The following is a 7,035-nucleotide window of genomic DNA, read 5'->3' on the forward strand; positions in this document are numbered from 1 at the left end:
AAGGGCATAATGAGGTTTAGGCTTCTATGCAAAATGTGTGAGGTTGATAAGATGTTGCTTCTGTGAGGCACTGGGAAATTAAATTGCTGAATGATGCTGAGCATTGGTAGGACTTAGGTCTGTACCACAGGCCAGTGACAGAGGGTAGGAGGAAGAGCAGTATATTTTATGATCAGTAAAATATAACCTGTGAAAGTTAGTATGTCCTTCAATTATACGTTGAAGGCAACAGACACTCTATTAGCAGCACCTGCGACTTTGTCATTGATAGAAATCACGGGTGTTTTTATGCCATACTGTGGCAGATACTTCAAAATCATTTACACTCAACACTACTTTGAAATTATTGGTGTTATTAGATACACTGCTACCCCTTGTAATTTAATGTGCTAATAAAGAAGCACATGTATTACTGTATGACAATAAAAACTGTGATATTTCTATTTCACTGGTTTTTCTTTTCTATTTTATTTCATGCATTTAAAGCATATCTCTCCTTTGATAGATGCCCTGGTTGTAGCCAGACCGCAAACAGCTTCTTTTTTCTAATCTCTTTCTTTTCCTTACTCTTCAGTACTATCAAGAATGTTTTTTCAAAGATGTGCCTTGCCTTCCTGCCCTGCATGAGAGCTCACCTCCCCTCAAGTTATGATTCACTTTGTAAATTTCAAATTTGCAAGTGTTATTTGAAATAGGAAAAATTAAAAAAAATTCAAAATATAGGTCCAATACATTGGTGTGATATAATCTCCAAGAGCTAGAAAATGCTAAATATTAATAACAATGGCTAAATCAGAATACAGTTCTAAATACCTCATGTGTATTAAATTCCTGACCTCCTTAAACTTTATAGCTCTTTATGCACTTTGCAAACCCTTTTAAGAGATGGCTATTGGAGGATGAGGCACATGATTTGTTCAACATCATATTCCTTACAATACTTTGCAAGAATCCTGAAATTGGCTAGCATTCAATTAATGTTTCTTGAATTGAGTTCTAAAGGAGAAATAAAGGCAGTTTTGCAGAGAGATTGAGAATATACATGTTGTTTTGATTATTGCATTAGTGGCTGACATCTTGATGTTACTAATACCCAGTTTTTGATAATGGTGAAGTCATTAGAGACACAGAAAACAAAATGTAATTCTACAGTGAAAGTAACAGTGACTTACAAAATAAACATGATCATATAGCTGTTTTGCAAAGTTATTGGACCTATCATAGTTATGACATCCACTGGAATAAATTAGTTCTATACTTGATTGACACCTATTCTCAGGCAGCATCTTTTTTTTCCTAGAGATAGCTGGTGTAATTACAGATACTGATTTTAGTGTACAGTGTGAGAACACGATTTGATTGATATAACTGACATGACATCACCTTTGGAACTAAATAGATAATCTCAGATTTAAGATGACCACATATTTATCTCTCTTCTGTTTTAGCTGCATATTTTATTAACTCTAGTTATGAACACATTTAAGAGATGTGAAGAAAAATGGAAAATATTGTATTGGAAAATCTCATTTAAGAGAAGCAAACACTTTTGTACTAGTGATTTTCAAGCATTAGCTATTTTCTGGTAAAAAATTATGTAATAAAATATACAGATATTCTTCCTTCTTACTATTCTGCAGTCTTGATCCTCTTCATTTTTATTTTCATTGCACTTAGAGACTTAAGAAGTACTATATACTTTACTTATATGTATGATTTATTGTCCGTCTCTATCTAGTGGAATGTGAGCTCTTTGAAGGTAGGAATTTTGTTAACTAATATATACAGATAATTTAAAATGATACTTGGAAAAAAATTAATAAAATGATGCTTGGCATAGAGAAGCTCCTTAATAAATATTTGTTGAATAAATGAGTGACTGATACATAAATGAATAAAACCAGAGTATATAGGATGAGTGTTTCTTTGTTAACTCTGGTTTAAAATTTATCTCAGAATCTCCTTATGGTCATTTATGCCCTGGTAGCCTATTCTATAATCCTTTTATTAATTATAATTGATAAGTTTAAACATAATTTATTATATTAAAGGTTACTGAGGCATAAAGCAACATGGGGAATTTCCCATGGTCTGGTTAGGATGTAATCACTAGTGATTATGTTAATTGTGCCATCATCCTAACGATTTTATAAAATTTGTGAAATGTTAACATTGACATCTGTCACCAATTATCTACAGAAATGCTGAAGATGAACTAGACAGTATGTATTAAAAGCTCGAGGCTTTCAGGAACATAATCAAGAACTAATTCTGAAAGACTGGCATGACAGTGGCTGAGCACAGATTGTCAACCACCGCAAAAATGTAGGCAGTGGGTACTGATGATTGGTTAGGTAACAATGTAAGAAGAATGCTTGTGAAATGGAGTTTTATTTTTGCCTTCTGAAGATCAGTGACTTGGAATTCTTTTCTCCTTCTCAGATATTGAACTGAGGTTTTAATTCTAATTCCAATTCTCATTTCTAATTTTGTATTTAAAAAATTCACATTGGCAACTGTGAATACTCTGAAGTACTGAATGAAAAAAGGCTTCTAGAATAGAGCATGAAAGGATCCTAGAGCTATTTATTTGCAGCTAAAGATGTTGTTTTAAGTGAAATATTGGCCAGATAATCATGAAAAATATGAACCAATGCACTCAGTCCCAGGAACTCTAAAAGCACTCATTAATTACACACTATTTCTCAGGGAAAATATGTGATTTCCTTAGACTGCAGAGTTGTACTAGCTTGTTTGATTATTTGAAAAATCTTTGCTTTTTGGAAGGAGATAAAAATAAACTGGTTCTTTCTTCATGGCAATAAAACAAATAGCTAAGCAATGAAGTATTTAGACAACTGTCATTAATTATATTATTAATAAACTGGAGAACAGAGTTAACTGGATTCAACAAAAAAAGAATTGAATGTGGTAAAAAAAAATTTGTGTGTGCTGACATGCTCACTTTTCTTTTTGCCCATATGCCAGTAATGATATAGAAAATAAATGAGCAAGGGAAGAAAGAAATATATTTGATACAGTTGAAGTCTTGCCACTTTGAAATAGCTTTTAGAAAAGGGATGAAGAAAATGAGGGTGTTCTAGACATCCTACGTTTATTGCCAGCATCTTTTACCCATGCTTATATTTTAACTCCTTTGATCTTAAAAATAACCCTGTGAAATCAGTGTGATTATCCTCTGCATTTTCTATATGAGAATGGGATGCTCAGAGAAGTAAGAATTTGAAGTAAACTCATGTAGTTAGAATGTATGACCCAAGTCCAAATTTTTGGATTGCAAAGCCCATGTGTTTTCTGCTCTATTGTGGAATAGCTCCTCATTTCAAGCATGTGGGGGTAATATCATAATTTTAGATCCCCTAAGAGATTAGCCCCTCTTCCCATGATTCTGGAACTCACATGTTCTCAGATTTCATGATAATTTTTGCCTTTAGCGGGCTGCATACTTGGCTTGTTGTTGTGGCAGTTGTGATTATTTTACTGATTTGAGCTTAAATATGGACTTACATTTAAAGATTTAGGAGCTTAATAACTTTAGTGGGGGAAGAAGATTTGGGATGAACTAATTAAACATCATAAATGAACCAGATTAGGTGTACATTGGCTAATATTTCATTGAGGTGCATAAACACACTATATGAAGTGTTAATAATATGTAGGTATAATCACAGTGTGATTCTTTTCTTAACTACTAACCTATCATCTCTAGGGGTATTTGCAAGATAACACCCTTTGATCTCTGAGTAACTAGATAAGTAAAATTTCCTACATAATCTCAATCTTGCCATCCAAGTTTGCCTCCAAATCCTCTGGTTTCTTAAACCATATTAGCCTAGCTGTTTTTCTGTCCTGGTGCTCAGAGGTTTTTTCATTACTGACAAGGCCTTGGCATGTCAGAGTCTACCTCTCAGTATAATACTCCTATGTAATTGACTGTGATGTTAGGTAAGGAAAGGATTTCATGCCTTGACCAGAGGACTGTGTTTATTACCTGAAACCTGAGATAGATCTGGCATACATGTCACCTTAAGTTCATAGGCTTAGCACATAAGCTGTAGTCCAAAGGGCCCTTTTGAGGGGACACTATTAATAATTATACCAGGACAATAGGTATAAGCAGGCACTATTACAAGCCAACGAGTGCACCCCATTAATGAAGGACTGCTGAGTGAATAAATGACTAAAATGCCCTTCCTTCATTCCCTGTTAATGTCCTGTGTTGAAGTTCAAGAAGTTCAAACAAGTCTAGCTCTGGATCCTGAGAATGTTTGGCCCATCCAGAATCTCATCAGTTTAAACACTTTGTATCTTCTTCCAAGTAGGGAACAATGGCAAGATCAAAGTGTTATGGCTCCAACCTTATACAGTTTCCTAAAATGGGGGATTCTAGTACTTACGTAGGACACAGATTTAAAAGATCATGGTTTCAAACACTTTCTATCCTTGGACTCTGTGTAGAGGTTCCTCCATGACTTTGAAGAAAAGGTTGATGGCATTTTGCTATGAAACACATGACAAGGTCTATCCTTCAGATAAGCTCCTGCATCTTTGTGAGAGATGATTTTTCTAAGCTTGTGTATTTTTTTGTACTATATATAATTCAGTGATAAAAGGCAAAAGGTCAACAATGAATGTGAAGCTCCATCCTCACAATCTATCAGATATGAATGTCTTTAGACTAGACATTTACAATGCTCTCCTATTGCCTCTGATTGGAAGCCATGATGGGATTGTATTTTTATGCAAATAAAAAGACATTAACTTTGGAAAAGATCTGTAGTGAATCCTTTCTGGGGTCCCAGGAAGTCTGCTGAATTCAAATGCATTTGGATGCTATAAATGATACTAATGTGACAGAAGAAGGACTATATTCAGGAGAATAGCTCTAAGATGATCAACTTGGGGTAAAACACCACTACCACTTTTCATGTCATTTATAAAATGTTAACTTTGCTGAATTTCTGCATCCAGTTAAGAATTAATCACCTCTTTGAAGCAGAAGTTTCACCAGAAAAATATACCACCTTCATGCGGGATAAACTGTTTGATTTTTAAAAATAGCTCTCAGTGTTTTATAACAGGAGGTTGACCTTTAGGTGGTTTTCGATTATTTTACTCTCATATTGTGTTAACAGGCTCTGTCTATACATAAACAGAAATATTCTTGGCCATTAAATTCTGCATTTTCTAAAGCATGAGATGTATTGAGTATCCGATCTCTTTTAAAAATCAAAGTCCAAATGGAAAGTTGACTATTAAGCAGTTTTGTGTGTGGTATTACTAGTGAGTTATTAAGAAAGGGCATATTGTAATGTGCTTTGAGGGCAGGCTCATTCCTTACTAATGTACATTTGAGAGCTGACCCATAACAGCTCTTGTGTATAAGAAGGATTAAGCATCAGAGGCTAGTGTGTTATTAAATACATAATTTTAATCATTTTCCTCAAGCATCTTAAGTGATGTGATTGAAATACAAATTAGAAGAATCTAAATTCAATCCTATACTTGAGACTGTGGATGTATATACTTAATATCAAATATTTGGAAACAGTGGGAAAGACATAAAAGAAATGGGGCATATGTTGAAAGATAGGAAAATGAGAAAATATTACATTATTTCAAGGAAGAAAGAATAGCCACTTAAAGCCCATTAATTAGTAATAGTTTGCCTGGGGGTGAGGTTGAGGGAGTGGATGTTGCTTACACTAGCAAATACTTTGATAATGGACTAGAATGAGCTTGTGGAGTGAGTGTGGTGAGGTGAGGGAGAAGGAAAAATAAAAAAATGACTCTAAATTTTGCAATTTGGGTGAGTAAGAAGATGATCCTTCTGTGAAAAGACACGAAAAGAGAGTTGAGGAGTTGTCCTGAGAGTAGGCGGGTAAGGTTTGCACAGTGATAGAAGTCAAATGACATTATTTTTGAAAGACTATTTTAGAGTGATTTTAAAGTAGAATATTAAAGAAAGGGTATGGTAGGTACAGAGAATATTCCAAATGCAAAGGCTTTTAGAAGGGACAAAGTGTTGCTCTCTAGAGAACACTGATCCAAGGTTATGCTTAAAATGGTCCCCAAAGAAAGGTATATATTAATATGCACATTTTAAATTGCATAACACCTTGAGGACAAATTGGATGTTTTAAAATATATTTTATCTTACGCAGCAATTACATTTATATTAACTGACTTCTTTTGGTTCTGCTCAGTGGTGATAAAGAAGGAGAAATCCCTCTTTTCATCACTTTGTGGGATGGTGTCTTAGTTTGCTTGGGCTGCTATAACAAATTACTATAGGCTCTGTGGTTTAAACAACAAACATTTATTTCTCATGGTTCTGGAGGCTAAGAAATCTAAGATCAAGGGGCTGGCATGTCCAGTGTCTGGTGAAAGCTTGCTTCCTGGCTTTAGATAGCTCTCTTCTCATTGTAAGCTCACATAGCAGAGTAGAGACCTAACTAGTTCTCTGGCCTCTTCTTTTAAACTAATCTCATTCATGAGCTCTCCACCTTCATGACCTAATTAGCTCCGTAAAGCTCCACCTCCTGATACCATCATATATGAATTTTGAAAACGTTAGTCACTCAGTTGTGTCCGACTCTTTGCGATCCCATGGACTGTAGCCCACCAGGCTCCTCTGTCCATGGAATTCTCTAGGCGAGGATACTAGAGTGGGTGCCATCCTCTTCTCCAGGGGATCTTCCCAACCCAAGGATCACACCAGGGTCTCCTTCATTGCAGGCAGATTCTTTACTGTCTGAGCCACCAGGGAAGCCTAATGAATTTTGAAGAGACACTTTTAGTCCATTGTAGATAGGTATATAACTCTTTTTGACTGACTCTAACAGTAGACTTTCATTTTTATGTGTAGAAATAATAAGATAAGGAATATAAAACTTGGTTTCTTAATCTTGACAGAGTTAAGCAACTAGTATATGGGAGAGTTGGGATTCAAATCCAGGAAGCCTACCTTTAAAACTGTTAGTCTTTGTTATTATGTTCTTTAAGATAACTGTT

Source organism: Capra hircus, chromosome 10, assembly GCF_001704415.2.
Source record: "Capra hircus breed San Clemente chromosome 10, ASM170441v1, whole genome shotgun sequence".
Taxonomy (NCBI): Eukaryota; Metazoa; Chordata; class Mammalia; order Artiodactyla; family Bovidae; genus Capra; species Capra hircus.